Genomic DNA, 24,469 nt, shown 5'->3' on the forward strand with positions numbered 1-24,469 from the left:
TTTTATATTTGTTGTAAGCTACTTAGTAGCTACATGGCCCTACAGTGTAATGTAATGATAACCAGAGATTTCACATACAGTATTGACTTTTGCATGGGAGTAGTTGAAGAAAGTAGCTGGAGCCTAACCATGAAAAGAAAGGCTAAAAGTGGGGATATTGCCAGTTTTTGTTGAAAAAAAAAAAATCAAAAGTAGTACACAGGAGGAAGAGCGTGAGGGAAACGAAAGGCGGTAAACTGGAGAGACCAGGAGGGTACACTCTAAAAAATGCTGGGTTGTTTTAACCCAATTTTGGGTCAAATATGGACAAACCCGAAATGTTGGGTTAAAAATGTAATGTAAAAATTTAACCCAACGGCTGGGTTAGTCCATATTTGACCCAAAGTTGGGTTAAAACAACCCAGCATTTTTTAGAGTGTAATTTGTGGACTGTAATTATACATTTTTAATTATAATAAGAACTGTAGTATTGTCTGTTTTATACCTGTCCATGCATCTTGGACACAAATATTGTACTTTTTAAAATAAATTTTCATTTAGCTTTTTATACTTTTACTTTTTTTTTAAATGCACAATTTTGTTTGAACACTGCACTGGGCTTATTCCTGTTGTGAATTTAAAACCTTTGTAGTGTGTAAGGACACGATTAAACAATATCTAATATACTTTAAAAGTGTTTTTATGTTTGTTTTGTTAAAGCAATTCACATATAGGGATTGCCATGTACCGTCTACCCCTGCCACCCTGCCAAGACCTCTTGCCACCCCTTTGCCCCCCCATGTAAAATTTTCTAGATCCGCCACTGCATACACAGAATAGAAGTCCTGTAAAAAAATATACATATATATTTTGAAATACCTCATCCAGAACATGGAATATCACCTTATGTCAACTAGCTAGCTAGCTTCCCAGACAGCAAACTGACATTGAATCAACGTGGAAACGACGTCTCTCATGACATTGAAACAACGTTGATTTTGCTCATCGAATTAACGTTGAACCAACGTCAGACGCGCCATTATTCAAAGCTAAATGAAAATCAAAAATTGGTTTGCTTTTATAACGTTGAAACAACGCGTTGATTTCAAGTTGATTTTCCGTTAGTTTTGAAAGAATGACGCGTCTGACGTTGGTTCAACGTTAATTCGATGAGCAAAATAATAAATATATATATATATATATATATATATATCCAAATGCAGAGACGTGATTGCAAATTCAAATCTATACTGTCTTCTATTAGTTGGTCTGTTCTAATTTACAGACTAAACTTCAAGAGGCTTAATAGTCATAGATATAGCAATATTTTTAAAAAGGGAAAATTACCGTTGTTGCTGGTCTGAAGACATTGTCTAGACAAGGAGCCCGCCAATTGAAGGGTTTGGGCGCAAAATCCACAATTTATATGTAGGGGTTAAGTCTGACGTCATGCGTGACGTTTAGCCTCTTCCGGGTCCAAGCGCTCTGCTCGTCTAGACCTAATTACACTTGGGAAAAGTCTGGTCCCTACCCCAGAAGCTTCTTTTAACTAACAAAATTAAAGAAGTTTCATTCAAGTTACTAGGTTTTACCCCACAAATGTTTGCTTAAATAAGTTTAAGAATGACATTGATATAAAATGCTCTTATTGTGGCTTACATCCTGAAACTATCTCACGTTTATTTTGGTCTTGTGAATTCACATATAAGTTCTGGAAAGACTTTAATTCCTTTATAGTTGAAAATATTCTTCCTGAGTTCTCCCTGTACTACAAAAATGTAATTTTTGGTTGTTTTAATGACTGTGGTACGGACAGTAGTGCACTCTTTCTAGTAAACCTAATCTTATTTGTTGCCAAATTCCATATCCATAAGTGTAAATTCAGTAAAAAAAAAAAACAACTCCTTTTTCTGTGCTAAAAGCTGAAATGGAACAGTACATTTCTACTATCTCTTCTATGCAAAACAAAAAAGCTGTTAAAACAGTGGTTATTTGTTCTACTTTTAATGTGTTTATGTGATTAAATGTGGGGTTTTTTTTGTTTACTTTTTTACTTTACCTGTACTGTTGATTATTTTTCGATACTTTTTATTATTTATTTTATTTTTTTGCTACTTTGATTGTAATGCTCTTTACTTTTAATAAAAAAAAAAATAAAAATAAAAAAAAGATCTAATTACAATGGCGGAACCTGTTAATTTATTTACAATCACGTCCTACTTTAGTGATGCACCCTTGGCAGTCAAAAAAGGTTTAAACTCTTTTAACTCCAACAGAGTGGTTAGTGTAGCTCATCATTCAGGTGGCATAATTAAGGGTTAGAGTCCAGGCATCAATGAAAAAGAAGGTTTACGGGGTTGAGGTGAGTTAGCTTTAACCCAGATAGCAAACTGACATTGAATCAACGTGGAAATATGACATCGAAACAACGTTGATCTGACATTGTTGTACTACATAAAATTTGTTGCACGATTGGGCTATCGTTCGATCTAGGTTCCATCGGCCTGAGTTATACTCCTTAAATTGTAAAACATTAGCCTATCTTCAATTTTATTGTGCTACGTTACACATTTCATTAATAATATATTTCTATTATTTGAACATTTCACGGTTCTGGATAAATTAGGTTAACAAAAAATCCAGCCTGGTCTCACCAATAAAACGTACTATGTCTACGTAAATAAAAAGGGTCAAATACGTATGATATTTTACGTATTTACGGTGCCTTTTACGTATTATATTGACGTAATTTCACGTTCGATACGTATCTAAATGTACGTAAAAACAACCCAAAATACGTACAGATAAGACGTGTTTAGATTGGTCAGTAACCTATAGCCTCCTCCGTAACCAGTAACAAGGAATAAGCAGGCTTTTTTAAATGCGTATCTTCTTAAGTTTATATTGAAGACTTGATTTTCTACTAGCCTAGGCCTTGTGAAATGTGAATTATAAACATTATGGTGTCGTTTTTTTGTTTTGATTTTAAAATAAATAATAATCTGACGAAACCAGAAAAGACCGCGTTCCCGATCGGATTCATTTCAGAGTTGCAACTGATTCCGAGACAGTTCACGTTCAGGTGAGGACATTGATTTATTTATTTACGTTACATTTGAATATATTTATTTGACTATATTTATAATTGTTATATTTTTTATGAAATATGTTCCAAGTAGTCAGCTGTTGTTTTAAGATCGACGTATTTCTGGCTTGCAATAGAAAAAGTGCATCGACTGAAGTGAGGCTAGGTTTAACGTTAGGCCTAACCAAAATTTTGTTCATGCATTTGTAGTGTTTTTATTTTATTTTGTACATTTTCAGATCACACTTCTTAGATGATCATAATGTCACAAGAACTTGATGGACAACTAATAAGAGGTCGCGCAGTTGCGGAAAACCTCGATAAGACGTATGATCGCAGCCAAATGGACGCCCTCCTGAAACAAAGCAACACTGACCCTTCAAAAATCGACCTTTGTCAAATGCTTAAACAAGGGCAAACAGTTATTCGTTGCCTTGACAGTGAGAGTTCAAGGAACGATCTTGATTCTCTCATAAAGGAGTCCAAACAGCTGTTTGGACGACCAACCCTGAGTGGCCCAAGGGTCCAACAAATGACGGTAAAATAATGTCGTTTTTGAACATCCAAATTTTGAACGCAATCAGTATACAATTTGACTGAAAAATGTAAGATTATTATGAAAGATGGATGGAACAATGTATATAATTTAACTTGCATTGTGTTATTAATTTAACTATGATTATGACAGCCCTATTAATATTTATGTGTTAAAAGAAGTGTCAAGTTTCTGAAATAGAAGATGGAGAGTTTTAATGATGCACAAATATTGTGTAATATATGATATTCACAGACAAAGAAAAAAATGACCCAGTCCAGTTTCAAAGTCAGAAGGAAAACTAAAGAGAAATCATGTCTTCCCCGAGGAAAATCTTCTACGTCACATGGTAAGGTTTTGTCATCCTAAAGGAAAATAATGTATTGTATTGTAAAGATTTTTTTTTTATTATTATTGTTATTAGTATTATTTTATAACTGCGATGTTTTGACTGACTTTTATTTTCATTAATCAGATACAAGAGTCAACAAATCAAAGGCTGGTCCAAAGGCAACGGAATTGCTTCAAGACCAGGGTCCAGATCATGGTAAGATATATGATTTATTATTATTTTTATTTGTATTAAACATTTATTAGGTGTTATTGTGAATTCCTGTCTTTATTTTTTTGTATATAAATGATAATTTTGAGATTTGTTCATGATGTGCAAAGCTGCAGAAGCCCCTCATGATTATTATTTATGATAGTGCTATAAAAATAGTCCATACATGTTTTGTTTAAACTTATGACAAAATATGATTAGAACAACTGTGCCTTACATTGCAATAAAAAGCAATGCTCTTTACAGGTAAGGTAACAGCAATGGATAATTAGACAGTGGTGTACATAATTTGATATTGATTTTTTTGTTGTTGTTGTTGGGTGTGACAGAGTCTCTTCTACACGAGTTACAAGACTTGCTGTCAGCTGCTTCTTCTAACCTTAATTCTGAGAGCACACAACCATCAGCATCACTGCATTGGGGTAAAAGGACAGTAGCTGCATCAGAAAGATGGAAGGAGGCTAGACCATCTTTAATCTGCAACAGACTTGCAACAGAACATATCAACATGCAAATGTGTTCAGAGTGCAAGGCAAAGCCCAGCCAACATGTATATGTGGGCCCCACATGGTTTATGCTTGGGCTACGTGGGTACCAAGTGGGTATGGTCCCAAAATGGGCATCTTTTCTGGGGCCCACTTGGGTCAGCTACGTCGGTCCCACATGGGCAAAAATAAGTGGGCTCCCTATGTGGGTCCTAGTTGGGTCACTAATGGGAAATGAGGGCATGGGCTCAAAATGGGTAACACAAATGGGGCCCATTTGGGTTTATCAAATGGGTGAGACATTGGCAAATACAACCAGTCCCATATAGGCTGCCTGCGTGGGCCCAAGGTAGTACCCACATAGATAATCTCTATATGGGTTATGAATGGGAAAAATATATGGGGTCCACTTTCATAACCCATATGGGTCAGACATGGGCAAACACAATCAGTCCTATATAGGCTGCCTACATGAGCCCAATGTGGCACCCACGTTGGTAATCTCTATATGGGTTTTGAATGGGGCAATACATATGGGACCCACATGGCCAAACTATATCGGACAGACATGTGCAAACACAATCAATCCCATATAAGCAACCTATATAGGCCCAAGGTAGTTCCCTCATAGGTAATCTCTATATGGGTTCTGAATGGGAAAAACATATGGGGCCCACTTTGATAAACCGCATGGGTCAGATATGGGCAAACACAAACAGTCCCATTTAGGCTGCCTACATGGGCCCAAGGTAGTTCCCTCATAGGCAATCTCTATATGGGTTCTGAATGGGAAAAACATATGGGGCCCACTTTGATAAACCGCATGGGTCAGACATGGGCAAACACAAACAGTCCCATTTAGGCTGCCTACATGGGCCCAAGGTAGTTCCCTCATAAGTAATCTCTATATGGGTTCTGAATGGGAAAAACATATGGGGCCCACTTTGATAAACTGCATGGGTCAGATATGGGCAAACACAAGCAGTCCCATATAGGCTGCCTGCGTGGGCCCAAGGTAGTACCCACATAGATAATCTCTATATGGGTTATGAATGGGAAAAATATATGGGGTCCACTTTCATAACCCATATGGGTCAGACATGGGCAAACACAATCAGTCCTATATAGGCTGCCTACATGGGCCCAAGGTAGTTCCCTCATAGGTAATCTCTATATGGGTTCTGAATGTGAAAAATATATGGGGCCCACTTTGATAAACCGCATGGGTCAGACATGGGCAAACACAAACAGTCCCATTTAGGCTGCCTACATGGGCCCAAGGTAGTTCCCTCATAGGTAATCTCTATATGGGTTCTGAATGTGAAAAATATATGGGGCCCACTTTGATAAACCGCATGGGTCAGACATGGGCAAACACAAACAGTCCCATTTAGGCTGCCTACATGGGCCCAAGGTAGTTCCCTCATAGGTAATCTCTATATGGGTTCTGAATGTGAAAAATATATGGGGCCCATTTTGATAAACCGCATGGGTCAGATATGTGCAAACACAAGCAGTCCCATATAGGCTGCCTACATGGGCCCAAGGTAGTTCCCTCATAAGTAATCTCTATATGGGTTCTGAATGTGAAAAATATATGGGGCCCATTTTGATAAACCGCATGGGTCAGATATGGGCAAACACAAGCAGTCCCATATAGGCTGCCTGCGTGGGCCCAAGGTAGTACCCACATAGATAATCTCTATATGGGTTATGAATGGGAAAAATATATGGGGTCCACTTTCATAACCCATATGGGTCAGACATGGGCAAACACAATCAGTCCTATATAGGCTGCCTACATGGGCCCAAGGTAGTTCCCTCATAGGTAATCTCTATATGGGTTCTGAATGTGAAAAATATATGGGGCCCATATTGATAAACCGCATGGGTCAGATATGGGCAAACACAAGCAGTCCCATATAGGCTGCCTGCGTGGGCCCAAGGTAGTACCCACATAGATAATCTCTATATGGGTTATGAATGGGAAAAATATATGGGGTCCACTTTCATAACTCATATGGGTCAGACATGGGCAAACACAATCAGTCCTATATAGGCGGCCTACATGAGCCCAATGTGGCACCCACGTTGGTAATCTCTATATGGGTTTTGAATGGGGCAATACATATGGGGCTCACATGGCCAAACTATATCGGACAGACATGTGCAAACACAATCAATTCCATATAAGCAACCTATATAGGCCCAAGGTAGTTCCCTCATAGGTAATCTCTATATGGGTTCTGAATGGGAAAAACATATGGGGCCCACTTTGATAAACCGCATGGGTCAGACATGGGCAAACACAAACAGTCCCATTTAGGCTGCCTACATGGGCCCAAGGTAGTTCCCTCATAGGTAATCTCTATATGGGTTCTGAATGTGAAAAATATATGGGGCCCATTTTGATAAACCGCATGGGTCAGATATGGGCAAACACAAGCAGTCCCATATAGGCTGCCTACATGGGCCCAAGGTAGTTCCCTCATAAGTAATCTCTATATGGGTTCTGAATGGGAAAAACATATGGGGCCCACTTTGATAAACTGCATGGGTCAGACATGGGCAAACACAAACAGTCCCATATAGGCTGCCTACATGGGCCCAAGGTAGTTCCCTCATAAGTAATCTCTATATGGGTTCTGAATGTGAAAAATATATGGGGCCCATTTTGATAAACCGCATGGGTCAGATATGGGCAAACACAAGCAGTCCCATATAGGCTGCCTACATGGGCCCAAGGTAGTTCCCTCATAAGTAATCTCTATATGGGTTCTGAATGGGAAAAACATATGGGGCCCACTTTGATAAACTGCATGGGTCAGACATGGGCAAACACAAACAGTCCCATATAGGCTGCCTACATGGGCCCAAGGTAGTTCCCTCATAAGTAATCTCTATATGGGTTCTGAATGTGAAAAATATATGGGGCCCATTTTGATAAACCGCATGGGTCAGATATGGGCAAACACAAACAGTCCCATATAGGCTGCCTACATGGGCCCAAGGTAGTTCCCTCATAAGTAATCTCTATATGGGTTCTGAATGTGAAAAATATATGGGGCCCATTTTGATAAACCGCATGGGTCAGACATGGGCAAACACAAACAGTCCCATTTAGGCTGCCTACATGGGCCCACAAGGTAGTTCCTTCATAAGTAATCTCTATATGGGTTCTGAATGTGAAAAATATATGGGGCCCATTTTGATAAACCGCATGGGTCAGACATGGGCAAACACAAACAGTCCCATATAGGCTGCCTACATGGGCCCAAGGTAGTTCCCTCATAGGTAATCTCTATTTGGGTTCTGAATGGGAAAAACACATGGGGCCCACTTTGATAAACCGCATGGGTCAGATATGGGCAAACACAAACATTCCCATAAAGGCTGCCTACATGGGCCCAAAGTAGTTTCCACATAAGTAATCTCTATATGGATCCTTAATGCGGAAATATATACAAGTATAATTGTGAATATAATGAACTATGGAATAAATATAAATTGTGCATCTGTAAATGACTTCATAAACTATACACTTGTAAAAAAAACATATCTGTGCAATCATTAAAACATTTATATACAGTATATTTATGATTTACAGTATAATCCTTGTTAAAATACCACTAACAGTTGACCATATTTAGTAGTGAGGAAATTTCACAAATGGACTTATTCCACAGGTGGAAACCTATCATGGTACCACGCTTGAATTCACTGAGCTCCTGAAAGCAACCTATGTTTTTACACATGTTTGTAGAAGCACCTGCATACCTAGGTGCTTGATTTTATACAACTGTGGCCATGGATGTGATTGAAACACCCCCATTCAATAACTTGGATGGGTGTCCCAATACTGTTGGCAATAGTATTGGTATGTGGATACAGTATAGGCCACGGCTCTTCAAATCCAGTCCTGGAGTGTTGGCGTTCAGCAGATATTAGTTCCAACCCTAATCATTGACACTAAATATTCAAACTCAAAGTGTCAACTTTTAGTGGTTTAATTTTGTTACTGCAAACTTCTGAGTTACTGCAATATGCTTATCTCAATATAGTTATACAAATGGTTCAAAATATCCCGAAAATGGTCACTGTACAATATGAAGAACGGGTTACAGAAGCTACTTATCTATCAAAATATTCTAATGACTTGAGATGGCTAGAATAAATCAAACCCCTAGCATCAGCCAAATGCCCTTATTCAATGGAAATACTCAAGAGTTTTCTGGTCAGTCAGTTAGTGACAATGTAATTCTAGAGATTTTAAATATTGGGGTTAGGGTTAGGGTTTTGATTATTGAAAGAGACTCAGTCCAGATGATGAAATAGCCCAAGTAAAAAAAGTTAGAATGCAACATGCAGTGTTTGAAGGGAAAATCAAAACTAAATTCAAAAATCACATTTGCAGCGAGTACAGAATGCACACAATGTACACAATGTAACATTTTAATGCTAAACAGTTGAATTTTTTTATCTGTTTGTTGAATCAATGTCATGTCTTCAAGAAATCCATAACATTTAAATTATTATTATTTCTAATTATTAATTTCTAATTATTATTGTAGCATTTTATGATATTTTGATCAAAACACCACTTCAAAAATATAAATTTGTGTTGAAATAGAATCAGTATATTATTAACAATAATAAAAATAATGGATATAATTTCAATCTCAACAAGTGCAGAATAAACTTTTTTTGCTTTGTGCGATTTTGTTTGGGGTTTACAATTTTGTGTGTGTGCCTAAAGTTTAGCTTGCAGGATTACATTTTTATTCACACACTTTCATAAAAACAGTAATCAAATAATATAGCCTACAAATTAAATTAAACACGGATTTCTTAAAAAAAAAAAATCATTACCACTTTTTTTTTTTTTTTTTTTTAAATCATTACCACTGAAACAATAGAGTGCCGAAGTGATGACGTCACTTTGTAGGACAACCCGGAAGCTAGCGGCGCATGGGTTCCCTCGGTAAAAAAGCAATGCATTTTCCCCATAGACTTTTGGAAAATCGCAAAAAATAAGATCTGTGTTTAACAGAGGGTTGTGACCCTTACACGTTTTGTCTAGCAAGATAATCTTTACAAGTTAATCCAAAATTTATATACATTTTGAAGCATATATAAAGATTTTAAAAAACACAATCAGACACAATAAAGTTTAAAAAAAAAAACACACGCAGGTTATAATTGTGTGTTCTATGTCATAGATCAAAACGTGAAAATTTTTAGAGGCTCTGTTCACCAGAGACCTTATTTCAGGAGATTTAGCAAAAACCCATTCAAAAAACCCATAGGCTTTAGAGCGAGGGAACTGTAATGCTAAAATGCAAATTCACTTCTGCGTTTTGGCCTACAGAGTGACGTCGTAACTTCGGTTGTTTCACCTTCTTTGATCATGATTGGTTAATCTGACTGTCATCTATGTAACTGGCCAATGACAACTGTGCGCGCCTTTTTACTGGTCAAGTTTGAAAAATCAAATACATTTGAGTTGATGACGACGGCTGCTCAGCAAGATTACTCGGTCTTTCAATTATTATTTTGAACTAATTTGCGATGTGACATGTAAACGAAGGAGAACAGAAGATGTGAACACACAGAAGACGCTCAGACTGGATGCGTGAGATCCTGCAATATTGGCGATCAGGTAAGAGAACATTTTTCTGTCTCCACTATCATTTTAGAAAAACTGAGATCCACTAATATAAACGTTTAGGTATTACATTCAAATAAGTGGATGAGAGTGTTAATATAGTTCATGGTTGAATATGCAGATAAACAAAACGTATGTGAATGGAGTTCATTAACTACCCAGAAATGTTCTGTGTAACTTAACGTTAACGTTACATACGAGAGTTTTATAAACGGATAACGGACGTAGGCTACTAAGTTACCTGCAGTTGTGTTTGTAACGTTAACATAACGGGTAGCTAACCATATTTATCTGAAAGCAACGTTAGTGCTTCTGAGTAGCTAAGTGTATTTGATTGTGCTAAAGTGGAACTATTGCAAATATACTTTTGGTACACTTAATAGTGGTAACGTTATTACTTTATTTTTTTGTCGTAATATATATATATATATATATATATATATATATATAAAATGTTCATTGTGTAATAAAGTCTTCTTAGGTGATGTGTCATTATGTTAATGAAATTGAAGTATAATTAGTATGGAATGTGTTCTAATATATTCTGGTAGAAGTTATTTATTTATTTACTAGGGAAGTAGAATCCAAATGAGTAAAGTGACTGATATATTGTGAAAAGCGCTATATAAATATGATTTGACTGATAAAACGGTCATTTACTCTCTGAAACACTGGAATCTACAGAAGAGTTGAGAAATGTTATTGGTCTAACGTTAAATCTCTTATATTTTAGTAGATGCCCGTTTCTAAATATTTTGACATCACCTCTTAAAAAACTGATAACTGCTAATGATAAGAGATTTGTTTATTTTTTTATTATTTTTATATATCAAGCACTGGAAGAAGATTTTTGGGAGGAGAGCAGGCACCAAACAGAGACAAATCCACCACGGCATGATTATCAACTTCATTATGTAAGTCAGTTTTAACCATTGCTTCTAAACCTTACATTGGGATTAATATATTATGTTGTCAAAAGTATTATACTCATCATCAAAAGTCATATCCTCTACCAGTGACAAATCTGAGTAACTAATTATCTTTATGTCTTTCTTCCTCTAAAGTGACAAAGAAAGGAGAACATGTCACCATCATGAGCCCTTTATTTAGTTCACGGAAGAACATCAAGGGAAAGACCCTCAGACGTGTCATAACAGGATAAATGTGGCTACAGGTAAAATTGTTTGATGGTTTGTTTGATTTTGGAGTAGCAATTTCTTTTTTTAAAGCTTTAATTGATGTGATGTGACATGTGTCCCCAAACTCGGAATTTGTGCTCTTCATTTCATCCATTCAAGTGCACACACACACACACACAGCAGTGAGTATTAAACACACACAGTGGAGACCGGGGAGCTATTGGGCTATTTTTCATGTTCTCTGAATGTTTTATAATGGCAAATGTTGGTACGATATTGATACGTTTTGTTTTAATATTGTTAAGGACGCATCACCCCACCCCATCCCAGATTGACCAAGGATCCAGATGAGTACTGGCAATTTGGTGGAGGATTGCTCTTTATCTACTACATTGTACTGTCACTTCCGGTATGGATTTATTAACCTTGTTGAGGTGTTTTGATTGTACTTAATTTAATAAATTTTTCAAAATTAGATTTTACATAATTTAATTAGAGTATTTAGCCCATGATTTACTCACCCTCAAGCCATCCTTTGGTGTATATTAGCCCACGTTCTTCTTTCAGACAAATACAATCAGAATTTTATTAATAAACACCCTGACGCTTCCAAGTTTCGTAATGGCAGTGGATTGCAACTATTAGTTTAAAAAAGCTCAAAAAAGTGCATCCATCCATCATAAACTCCACACGGCTCCAGGGGGGTTAATAAAGGCCTTCTGAAGCAAAAATTTTGTTTGAAAAATATCCATATTTAAACTTTTTAAAGTAAAACAACTAGCTTCCAACTAAATGGCCATAAGCAGCCTACTTGCAAACTTATGCAATTGACCTGTGGCTAAGCCACGCCCCCTCCACTCACTTGGACAAACAGTCAACATTCGGGGACAGGCGCTATGGCAGACATTTTACAGGAGGCAATTGGTGATTTTTGGAGACAAAAATATTATATATCATCTCAAAGTCACCTTAAGGGCCTTAACTATGCATTGGAGGGTTATATTAATAATTTTATTGTTGAGAAGGTCGATGAAAAGCTTCAGCTCCAGGCAAAAATGTAATTTACAGGTCACAATGTAAACGTGATATACCGCATATCGTTGCCATCACCGTTTGGTGCTACAGTATTTACATGAATCATTCAGCACAACATTGTTAACATTTGTTATCTCGGTTATTTACAGATACGCTAATTAAGCTAAGTGACATGATGTACAAAGCAACTAGAAGGCTAACTTTAGTTGTTGTTGTGGTCTACCGCGGCGCATGACTTAATCGCATAACTTAATCCAGAGCAGACACTTATCTCTGTTGAGAAGTGGCTTGGGAAAGGGTAAAGAAATACACACCGTCGCCCAGTCTCTCGGGAACCTAGTGTCGGAGTTGTATGTACCCCATGCACACCGTTTGACCATTTTAAACTTAAAATGACAAAAAAACCTAATGAAAACTGACTAACTGCAATGCATTTCAATGGACGTGGAAGCAGAGAATGTCCGAGTGTATTAGGTTAGGTGCGCACTGGTCATCGTGTTTGACTGAATGGCTTAGCCATAGGTCAATTTGTGACGTCAGAAGTAGCGTAGTGCATAATGGTGTAGAGTAAATATCAACTTAAAACCACATAAGTTGCACTTTACACTTAAGTGCAATCTGTATGTTCGCTTGGCCGGAAGCTGGTTATTTTATTTAATAAAGTTTTAAATATGAATATTTGATAATGCTTTAGATTACAGCCTGGAAAGTACTGCGTAATTAAAGCGATTTAACAGCGTAACCTTTGGTAATTATAGTGTACCTATAACATACTTACAATATAAGTATAAAGGAACAATATATTAAGTTTGGGGAATAAGGAGGTAACAACCAGGAGAATTAAACAATTATTTATACTGTAAGTATTAAAGGACTAAAGGGTGTTTATCCTACTATTGTGATAACAATCTTACATTTGGGAGCAATTTCACCAGAAAATTGTACACTGCGTACCTTTTTGAAATAAAGGTGAACCAATACCTACTCTAAAATTACAGGCTTTTAAAAAAAAAATTACAGGGTACATATGCATTTATAAAGTCATCTTTTTTACATAAGTGCACTGAAACAAAAACTATTGCAACTTTTGCTTAAATATTGGGGAAAGATACACTTGTTTCATGTGGTGGTGCTTGTTACCCCCTTGTTCCATGTAGTTACAGGGTAAGTACAATAAAAATACATACACAGTTTTATATCACTGACTTGGAAACCTTTATTTATTATACAAGCACCACTTACCCTGTAACCACATCAAACAAAATATATGTCCCAGTATTTAAAAAAAATTGCAATAGTCTTAGCTTTTCTTGCCTTGAAACATGTTAGCCAAAACTTAAACATCTGCACTTTTGCTATAATTTTTTTTAAAAATATTAAAGAATTGTATAAATGCCTATACATGTACCCTGTCCTTTAAAAAAAGCCTATACAGTAATGATACACAATTTTTACAAAAAGGTTTGCAGTGTATGTACTCTGTGTAAGACTGTTGTATCATAATAGTAGAATAAGTAACCCTTATTTCTATAATACTTACAGTATTAATATATATTTTTAATTCTCCTGGTTGTTACCCCATTATTCCCAAAACTTTACCCATATACTTACATGCAAGTCCTTTATAGGTACACTATAATTGCAGAAAGTTACACTGTAAATTCATCTTAATTACATAGTACATTCCGGGCTGTATTTTAAAGCGTTACCGAATATTTTTCTTACACAAACTCATGGCTTTGCTTCAGAAGGCGTTTAATAACCCCCTCCCACTGTATATGCGCTCTTTTGACTCTGTTGATGCCTTCAAATGCAGACTAAAGTCTTATTTATTTGTTCAGGCTTTTAATTAGGTACCTGTGTTACATGATATGGTCATGTACTGTCTATGCTTTTATTGTGTGTATTTTATGATATTAATGTTTTTGTTGTAAGGCACTTTGTTGCCTTGTACCTGTGAAAGGTGCTATATAAATAAACTTTTACTTACTTACTCAGTTAACCTAACCCTAATATCTGGCCGATTGATCGGAGCATTCCTAATTTTACTTTAAAAGTAATCATAAATCATTATACTTATTATGCATACTTTATAAACTGTTTTTTATTGATTTCCTAAATGCCCTTCCAGTGACATTCCAAAACCGTCACCATTCCTATATAATTTTTTTGCTGTTTTTTTTTTTTATCCTGAGTAGAAATTGTTATTCTGTCATAAGGTATTGTGACGTGTAAGTAACATGATTTTTCTAAAATCAAAATCCCTAAAAAAAAAAAAAAATGTTTTGCAGAGGCTCTTAAGAAGACAACACAGATCAACTGGCAAGGAACTGAGAGGGAACTCTCAAAATAGTCCAGGACAAGAGATGGAGGAGGAGAGTGTCTAGATGCGCAAATGACTGTCTGCAGTGTAAGCTGTACTGATAAATGTACTGTATAGTTGCTGCTTCTTCTAACTGTCACCAATTTATATCCTGTTCAAATGTTCAGTAAAGACTGGGTCAAATACAGGTTCAAAATATGTATTTTAACAAATAGGTATTAAATAGATACTCTTTAATCTGACATAAATCTGCTTCTTTAAATATTGTCCCTGGAATTTCAGAATATAGCATAATATGATGATGAGTAATTTTAATAAAATTGAAAATATTTCAATATCACTGTGTGCTCTAATGCTTTAAAACTTGTTTGTGTGGTGTTGCTACTCATTTAGATGGAGCCCAGATGATCCCTAATTGGGCCACATGCACATGATTCCTAGTTGGGCCCCACCTAAAGCCCTGTGAAATCCTGTATAAAAGAAATCCTGAATCCTGAAATCCAGCAAGTTGCTGGGGCCAGCATGGAACCTATGGACAAACCCACTTAAAGCCCATATTTCAGCCCATATAGTAACCTTGTAGTACCCACAAAAAACTAAAGCTGGGACCAAGATAGGTCTTGTGCATGTGGCCCAGTTGGGGCCCACCTGTTTATAAGTGCGATCCTACATGAAACCCACCTGGGCGATTTACATGGCACCATTATGGAACCCACGGACAATCCCATACAGAGCCCACTTTTCATTTCAAAGCCACATGGGACCCACATACAAATGTCGGCTGGGTTAAAGCTGGGCCCGAGATGGGTCTTGTGCATGTTGCCCACTTGGGTCCGGCCTAGTACCAAGTGTAATCCTACATAAAATTCATCTGGGCAATTTACATAGGGCCATTATGTAACCCGTGGACAATCCCAATCAAAGCCCATTTTTTAGCCCATTTCAAACCCACATGGGCCCCACATATAAATATCGGCTGGGTTAAAGCTGGGACCGAGATGGGTCTTGTGCATGTTGCCCACTTGGGTCCGGCCTAGTACCAAGTGCAATCCTACATGAAATTCATCTGGGCAATTAACATGGGGCCATTATGTAACCCGCGGACAATCCCAATCAAAGCCCATTTTTCAGCCCATTTCAAACCCACATGGGCCCCACATATAAATATCGGCTGGGTTAAAGCTGGGACCGAGATGGGTCTTGTGCATGTTGCCCACTTGGGTCCGGCCTAGTACCAAGTGCGATCCTACATGAAATTCATCTGGGCAATTAACATGGGGCCATTATGTAACCCGCGGACAATCCCAATCAAAGCCCATTTTTCAGCCCATTTCAAACCCACATGGGCCCCACATATAAATATCGGCTGGGTTAAAGCTGGGACCGAGATGGGTCTTGTGCATGTTGCCCACTTGGGTCCGGCCTAGTACCAAGTGCGATCCTACATGAAATTCATCTGGGCAATTAACATGGGGCCATTATGTAACCCGCGGACAAACCCAATCAAAGCCCATTTTTCAGCCCATTTCAAACCCACATGGGCCCCACATATAAATATCGGCTGGGTTAAAGCTGGGACCGAGATGGGTCTTGTGCATGTTGCCCACTTGGGTCCGGCGTAGTACCAAGTGCAATCCAACATGAAATTTATCTGGGCAATTAACATGGGGCCATTATGTAACCCGCGGACAATCCTACATGGGGCCCATTTTTCAGCCCATTTCATACCCATATGGGCCCCACATACAAATGTTGGCTGGGAGGTGGCGGTGGTAAAGTGTAAAGACTGTCTGCCTAAGCAGTATACCTGCATTGATTGTGACTGCGCTGTACACCGCACACAAGTGCTCCACAACAGAAGCACAATGATTTCAGGTTTCCACAAGGCTGTACCACCAACCACAGTGGTGAAACAGGACTGTAATGGGCAATATTCTCACCATCATGAAGGTACTGTCTTCCCAGCTGGCATACGACCGACCTTCAACGTTGAAATATGGTTGAAATAATGTCAGTTGTTGTTTCAACATTGAAACAACGTTGATATAACGTTTAATGCTAAACGGTTGAAAAATGTTAAGAAAACACTTCTAAATCAACGTTGAAATTTGTACAAGATCTGTACGTTGGAACAACGTAATGTTTTCAACCACATACAACAGAAATCTGCCTTATAAAGTTTATGATCATTATTAGCATTTAATGATATTCTGATAATACAGCCTTGGCTATGTTAAAATATAATTATTATCATTATAGACAACTCTCCAATAATTTCAACCTCAAGAGTGCAGCAGAAACTTTTTGCTTTGTGATTTTGTGTGGATTTACAATACTGTGTGCTTACCTAACAGTTTACCATGCTTTATTGTTTATTTTTTTAAATCATACACTGTCATGAAAACACCATTTGACAAATTAATTAAATAAATACAGACTGCAAACTAAATATTCTATACACATTTCGCTAGGTTACCACGCTGAAACTACTGTTATTAGTTGTTTCACCGGTTTACTTTGACCCTGATTGGTTAATCTTTCTGTCTTCCAGGAAACTGGCCAATGACAAAATGCGCGCCTATTTTAAGTTTGAAAATACGTCCGTTATTGTTTGAGTCGGTATGAGGTGAGCATCTGCTCTGCTGATTATTACCCCGTCGGACACGGATTATTTTAAAAATTCTTGTTAAATTCTTATTTTGAGCGAATTTGAGTTGTGATATGTCGACAAAAGGAAGGACAAAAGCTGGAATGTGAACAGAGGATGGGGTCGTAATGTTACGTGGTCTGTAAAAATACTGGCGAAATCACTAAAGGTAAGACAACATTTTTTATTCTTAACAGTCTAACGTGAACGTTAAACGTCCTTAATGTATGTCGTTACCACAGTTTCACTTTAGATATGTTAACAAATATCAATAAATGTTTAAAAGGTTAACGTTCTGTTCTGTTCTGTTGAAATCTGTTGAATAGAGTGTAAATTTAGTTTGTGGGTAACGCTATAAACTGATAATCACCCGTTAATGAAGATCATTATCTTCATTTTTTACTGTCTGTAGACAAGATTTTTACAAACTGGTAACGGACATAGGCCTAATGCAGCAGCCTGCAAATGAGTGTTTTTCTACTGCATCAGTGAAGCGCGCTAGAGATATTATTAAGTAGTTTATTCATGTATCTTACGTTACCATCAGACACTGCGGTGCGTTGTTGTTGGTGGTTTGTGTTAGCTTAAATGCATGAGAGGTAATTAGTCTCGGAATAAAGTGATAAAATCGTAATTTATTCGTTAGAAGTTCAAAACCTCTAAGAACACTGATAACTGCCAATGATTATATTTGTTTATATTTGTTTTAGGTTAAGCATTGGAATATGATTTTTTCGGGGGGAGAACACCCAAATAGAGACAAATCCACCAACTACAGTAAGTTTTTGTTTTGTTTCTTGTCAATTTTACACACTCTTTCGAAAACCTACACTGGGATTAATATAAAGTATAAAGTATGATTCTCATCATCAAAGAAAGACATTTACTGATAGAAAGTCTGAGTAACTTTTTGTACTTTTGTCTTTCTTCCTCTGACGTGCCGCAGTGAAAGGTCATGTCACCTACCTTCATCAGTCCTGTCTTTAATTCACTGGAAAACATTAAGGGAAAGACCCTCAGACATGTCATAACAGGATAAAGGCTGCAGGTAACATTATATTATGGCTTGATTTTGATGTACCAGTTGGCTTTTTTGTGTGCTTCCCTTTCTAAGATACACATTTTTCTGATGGGATTGCCATGCTTTAAATATGCGTTCACATTTTAATCATGTAATAACTAACAGTCTCAAAGATGACAGTACTCTGTTCATGTTGTGTGAATGTGTTATAATGGCAAACGTTTGTAGTATTAAATACATTTTAAGATTGTTTATGGAATGAAAAAAAAAATCCTGCTTTTTTAGGGCTTTTTTAGAGCTTTTCATTGAATCATTTCTTGTTTCCCCTTTCAGACTCACCAAGGATCCATATGATTACTGGCAATTTGGTGGAGGATTTTTCTTTAGCTGCTATCACTTCTGGTATGCATTCATTGACCTTTTATGATCTGATTTTACTCAATTTAATAAAAATGTACACTACCGTTCAAAAGTTTGGGGTCAATATGATTTTTTATATATATATATATATATAAAATAGAAATACTTTTCTTCAGAAAGGACACATTAAATTGATCAAAAGTGACAGTAAAGACATTTATAGTAATGCAATATATATATATGAAGAGTTCAGATGCAAAAGCCTCTAAATGCCATTTGAAATTTTCTTCTTTAATGATTATTTTTATCAAGCTTGTATATTTAAGTTCAGTAATTTCACTTAAATAACAATTTGCCATTTAAGTGAAATTACTGAACTTAAATATATAAGTTTGATAAAAATCATCATTAAAGAAGAAAATTTCAAATGGCATTTAGAGGCTTTTGCATCTGAACTCTTCATATATATATTTTAATTAATTGCTTTTCTCTTGAACTTTCAACGAATCCTGAAAAATTAATCACGGTTCAAAGGGATAGTTCACTTTGAAATTAATTTTTGATATGTTTTATCTTACCTCAAGGGCATCCAAGATGGTGTCTTTGTTTCCAGAGTATTTTCAATTTTGACATTTTTAGGTCAAACCGTTCTTGTCTGTCAGTCGTGTAATGGAGATTTATGGGGCCCACCTCAAAGAGCATGCACAGAGAAGTCCAGATTAAACATGATTTAATGACTCGTAAATGTAAGTACACATTGATGGCCTAAGACACGAAACAAGCAGTTTGTGTGAGAAAACTAACAGTATTTATTTCATTTTTACCTCTTGTAACCACAGCCACGTCCAACTGATCTGAAGGCACGGGCGCTTCGGTCTGCACATGCGCCGGGAGTGATCTCTTGCGTGTGTAGGTCATTCATTTTTTACACAGAGATTCGGAAGTTTTATTGCGATTTCCTATATATCTAAATATGTTTGATCCCAGTGACAGTTAAAACTTCCGAAATCTCTGTGTAAACAATGAATCACTTCCGGCGCTTGCGCAGACCGATTATGCCTTCAGATCACTTGGACTTGGCTGTGGTTACAAGAGGTAAAAACGATATAGGCCTAAATACTGTTGGTTTTCTCACACAAACCGTTCGTTTCGTGTCTTAGGCCATCAATGTGTACTTACATTTATGAGTCATTAAATCATGTTTAATCTGGACTTCTTTGCATGCTCTTTGAGGTGGTGACCATAGACCTCCATTATATGACTGACAGACAAGAATGGTTTGACCTAAAAATGTCAAAATTGAAAATACTGTGGAAACAAAGACACCTACATCTTGGATGCCCTTGAGGTAAGATAAAACATATCAAAAATTAATTTCAAAGTGACCTTTAATATTAAGCAGCAATCAATTCCACCTTGGGGCTCTGAAGAACTGCTTGTTAATTATGGTTGATATTGTACATTTACATCTGAATACATAACATGCCTTGGATAGTGTTGTATACTTTTTCAACTCGACTGTTATTGAACAGTGTAAGTGAAAATCTTGTAAATAATTTTGTATTCAGTTTTAACTGTTTTTGCTTTTATTTATGAGCTACAGGATCGTACAGAGAGCAGACAAGAAGTGAAGAGGGAGCAAGAGGAAGCGATGGCATCGGAGCAGACCTCAAGCTGGGACTCTACTAGAGCAATGCAAAAGGCTGTCGCATTTTATTGAGATGCTAAGTTTTTCTACTGTTACTGTACACTTAAAATATTAAATGTATTTCATCTAAGTTTTACTGTAATTGAACAAAAACTGTCTTTTAAGTATTCCATTCAGATTTGTACTTTACTTTAACATTACTTTGAAAACACTGCAAGTTAAAGTTTTCAGACGTAGAAACTATTTTTAGACTTTTTTGTTTTGTTTTCCAAAATAAAACTTGTTTTACAATCTTGAGCATGTGCTAACTCTTTATTAAATGTGTTTGTAATTAAGCCATTGCTGTCAGTCATTTGACATTAAACAATGTTTTAGTGTAGACTACAGTATGTACAGTTAATCACTAAATCAGTTAGCATTGTTATGATCGTGTATTCAAACTACGTTGTAATTTAATGTATAATTGTATTCTCCCATGTTGAAAGGTAAGACTGAAACAATATCACGATAGCAACGTTGATTCAATTTGCAAAACCGAAGCATATTAAATGTTGGTTTAACTTCGACATAGCCTACAACTTTTACTCACCAATATTGAAAGGAGAGATTGTGAAACAACGTCGCGACATCAACAGTGAAACAACATTCATGATGTCAACGGTGAAACAACGTTGCAAAATCAACGTTGATTAGATTTGCAAAATCGAAACATAATCCAATGTTGATCCAACCTTGGTCCCTGACGTTGTTTCACCGGTGAATCAACGTTAAAATGCCAGCTGGGTTATTTTAGTTTTTAAATAAAAAATAATTAATTAAATGCTTTTTAATTGCATTCATATATTGGTCCTTGTAATTTTTTTTCTTAGTAAAGTCAAATAACTACAAGCTTTCTTTTTTTTCTTAAACTTATTTCATTTTTTTTTATCATAGATCGACTCTTACCAATGGCACTTCCAAAGAATATATGCAATTGTGGAGAGGACATGGACTGTGTTGTTGTAGGGAGGGCCATTACTCTAGTCAACATGAAGGGTGAGTCAATGAGTGAGCAGATAATAAAATCTGCCCTTTAGCATGCATGTTTATTTATTGGAAAAGTATAGTGTATGTATTCTACTTTTTAAAAATCTCCTTGCTACGATTTACCAATTATTATTTTTGCGTCGTTAAGCTGTATCACAGGTAGAGCAGTAGCCAATTTGTGTATTTATGTTGATGAATATTAAACTAACATGTTGGTTTGCTTTACAAGCACATCTTTGAGGATATAGTATCTATAATACCAACACCTAATTTGTCTCATTTGTTTGGAGCATCCTTGTGTAGAGAAGATAAACAAGTCAAGTCATTGGAAAAATCAGAATCAGTGCTGAGTCCTATTTAATTTAAATGTCTGTAAACTAGCCTGACTTCGTCGTCACTCATATTCAAGTTAGAATATGAGTCTGAAACCGCTCCATTGGGCTTTGATTATGAGGCGTGTCTTAACCGAACCAGGAAAAAAAAAACCCTCTGCACTCAATTGGATAGTCGGTAAACCTACAACCAATCAGAGCAACGCAGTAAGTCAACTACTTTGCATAGCGCAGTTTTCAACTATAGAACTTACTTATTTTAGAAGTAAAATAGCGAGTGTTGCTTCTTTTACTTACTCCTCCATGAGTGCGACCAAAGGATAAACACAACGACCAAAGGCTTTTCATTACGTCCCATCTTGTTAGCGACCATCGGATCCAGCTGATAAGTTACACTTTTCCCGAATCATGTAGGAAGGACAGCAAAAATATCTTTCCGATCGACAAATGCCTTGATCGCAGTTTTCTGTTTGTCTATTAAAATTAATGCGCTGTCATCTCTGAGGGAAACCAGTTAAGCGCTCTTTGATAACGTGATTACGTCCCTGCAGATCATCTGTCCATCATCGTATAAAGCCCGCCCTGGCAATCTGATTGGCCCGATCATTTTTTGCCTGATCATAATTACTCCTCAATGGATCGAGTCCAGACCGAACTTCCCGACCAAAAAATGTTGTGGGCGGAGTTCGTGCAGGCATCCAGGCTATCTGTAAACTGTTGAATTATTAAAACCAAAAGAAAAAACTTCTGCCTGTTCTAACCCTGCTCAGCCAAAAACAAATGTAACTCTAATAATTCTCTATTATGTAATAATTATAATGCCATACAACACAAAACATCTGCACTGGTCAGGCTTGACTGGATCTTGTGGTTAATTTCCACCCCTTACAATAGTATGCACATTTTTTTTTGTGGCATTTTTAAAACTGTGAGTTTGGATTTGGATCATTTGCATTCTGTCATCATACTTTATTATTAAATGTAATTTACTGACAATTATTTTACAGGTCGCTACGACTTGTCATTGCCCAATCTGCACTGTCGAAAATGCAAAGAAACATGGGTGCCAGGTGTGTTCGAATTGCAGAAGAGTGGCTACTGGCCTGCAACCCTGAATTTTTGCACCATTTATGATGAGGAAGTCTTCATGTCCTTTGAAGACTTGAAAATGGCTGCTCCAGGATTGTCTCGTTTAGCATTCATAAGAATGCTTGACATGAAGACGGTGCACTATGGCAGAGTGAGTGGTACCTTTCTCATTTACTGATCTTATACTATTATTGTTTAGTTCCAACCTCATGCAAGCAATGTCTGGCCCTGGTTTTAAGAAGCGTTTTGATTGACTGGATCACAGGTAGATGAGGGAGACACATTCCCATTTACACCTGTTGTTTTAATCCGTATCTTGTCCACTTTCACCCACTTCTGTCCTGATTTTTTTAGAGTGGAATGTATATGGGCTTTAAATGCTATATATAGCCCATATACGTATATACATTTAGGTGGAACGTGTTTTTAACTACCTCTGGAAGTGTTCAAAAGTGGACAAGCTCAAAACATTTTAGACCTCGGTTAAATCTGTATTTATTGTCGATCACTTGTGATCTGACAAATGAAAATCCATGTTTTGTTAACATCAATGACCCAATGTTAAAAACTGCTGAACTCCTGGGATAAAAAAAAAAAAAAACCAGTGAGAAGTATCATTAAAAACACCTTGATGACAGAAACAATTGTCAGACTGGTTCAAACTGGCAAAGTCTATGGTAACTATTCTGTACAATTGTTAACAGAAAGTACTGTGATAGCACTGTAGAATGCCTTTTCTTGCTATTTTGGTTGTACAAGGAGGATCTACATAACGTTATTCTAATGTTATTGATGATCAGCATATTTAAAGGCCATGTTGCAGGTTAATCACCACTGTTGATTAATGTGAACATAAATCACTCAAGATATGTATGTCATTTTTAAAATATCTCAAATGGTCTTAAAGACCAATTGTACACGTTTCTGGTATTAACAGGGTTTTTTTACGCAATTCGGTGATGACGTCACGTTGGGGAGAAGCGGAGGGAAGGGCGCCTCAGCCTAGTATTAGAACTATGGCGAATGACTGGGATGAGGAAGAGTTGGCAAGAAGAGCAAACATGCATGATGGCCCGCAGCCGTATAATTTAGAACCTGCTAGACGTGAGAGGGCAAATGATGTCAATCTATTATATATTTCTATCTAGCTGCTAACTTTAGCTATATCTGCTAACATTATGCTGCCTGCCTATCTCTCTCTATACTTGTCTATCTATACATTTAGTCTGTCTATATATCTAGTCTATCTATCTATGTATCTATCTCTCTATATCTATCTACTTATCTATTTATCTATAATCTGCGCAATCTGAATACTCTCGTGTACTACTCGTCGCTCTCAACAAGGCGGCTTTGGAAATTCTCTCCCCAAGGTGACGTAATGCAATGCATTGTGGGGGAAAGGAGAACTGTTGCAAACTGCTGAAAGAGTACCTACTTTTTCGTATTATATTCCTTTTTGTGATACCCTACAGCATAAAATACAATGATAACAGTTTAAATGTTTATTACCAACAACCAAACTGCACAAATTCGTT

At 36.8% G+C, this 24,469-nt stretch overlaps 3 long non-coding RNA genes and 1 pseudogene across 5 annotated transcripts in view; all 4 read left to right on the top strand.

Moving 5' to 3' along the window:
• LOC148997414 (uncharacterized) overlaps positions 1-24,469 on the top strand; it is a 131,201-nt pseudogene that overhangs the window by 102,235 nt on the left and 4,497 nt on the right. The window contains exon 5 of the transcript XR_016146598.1: positions 22,850-23,082. The product of XR_016146598.1 is annotated as an uncharacterized LOC148997414 (transcript). The remainder of the gene's footprint in view (positions 1-22,849; positions 23,083-24,469) is intronic.
• Positions 2,625-4,693, top strand: LOC148997418 (uncharacterized). 2 transcript variants are annotated; one of them, XR_016147322.1, is made up of 5 exons: positions 2,625-3,061; positions 3,304-3,602; positions 3,855-3,948; positions 4,075-4,146; positions 4,491-4,693. It is a non-coding gene; the product is annotated as an uncharacterized LOC148997418 (long non-coding RNA). The 2 variants fall into 2 exon arrangements; XR_016147320.1 differs by having other exon boundaries at positions 2,625-3,602.
• Positions 11,171-15,145, top strand: LOC120472148 (uncharacterized). Its single transcript, XR_016147293.1, has 4 exons — positions 11,171-11,225; positions 11,376-11,485; positions 11,756-11,859; positions 14,777-15,145. It is a non-coding gene; the product is annotated as an uncharacterized LOC120472148 (long non-coding RNA).
• On the top strand, positions 16,765-20,777 carry LOC120470935 (uncharacterized). The gene is made up of 5 exons (XR_016147297.1): positions 16,765-17,624; positions 18,166-18,232; positions 18,402-18,503; positions 18,810-18,878; positions 20,440-20,777. It is a non-coding gene; the product is annotated as an uncharacterized LOC120470935 (long non-coding RNA).

The sequence above is a fragment of the Pimephales promelas genome, chromosome 2 (genome assembly GCF_988280905.1).
Source record: "Pimephales promelas chromosome 2, fPimPro1.hap1.1, whole genome shotgun sequence".
Taxonomy (NCBI): Eukaryota; Metazoa; Chordata; class Actinopteri; order Cypriniformes; family Leuciscidae; genus Pimephales; species Pimephales promelas.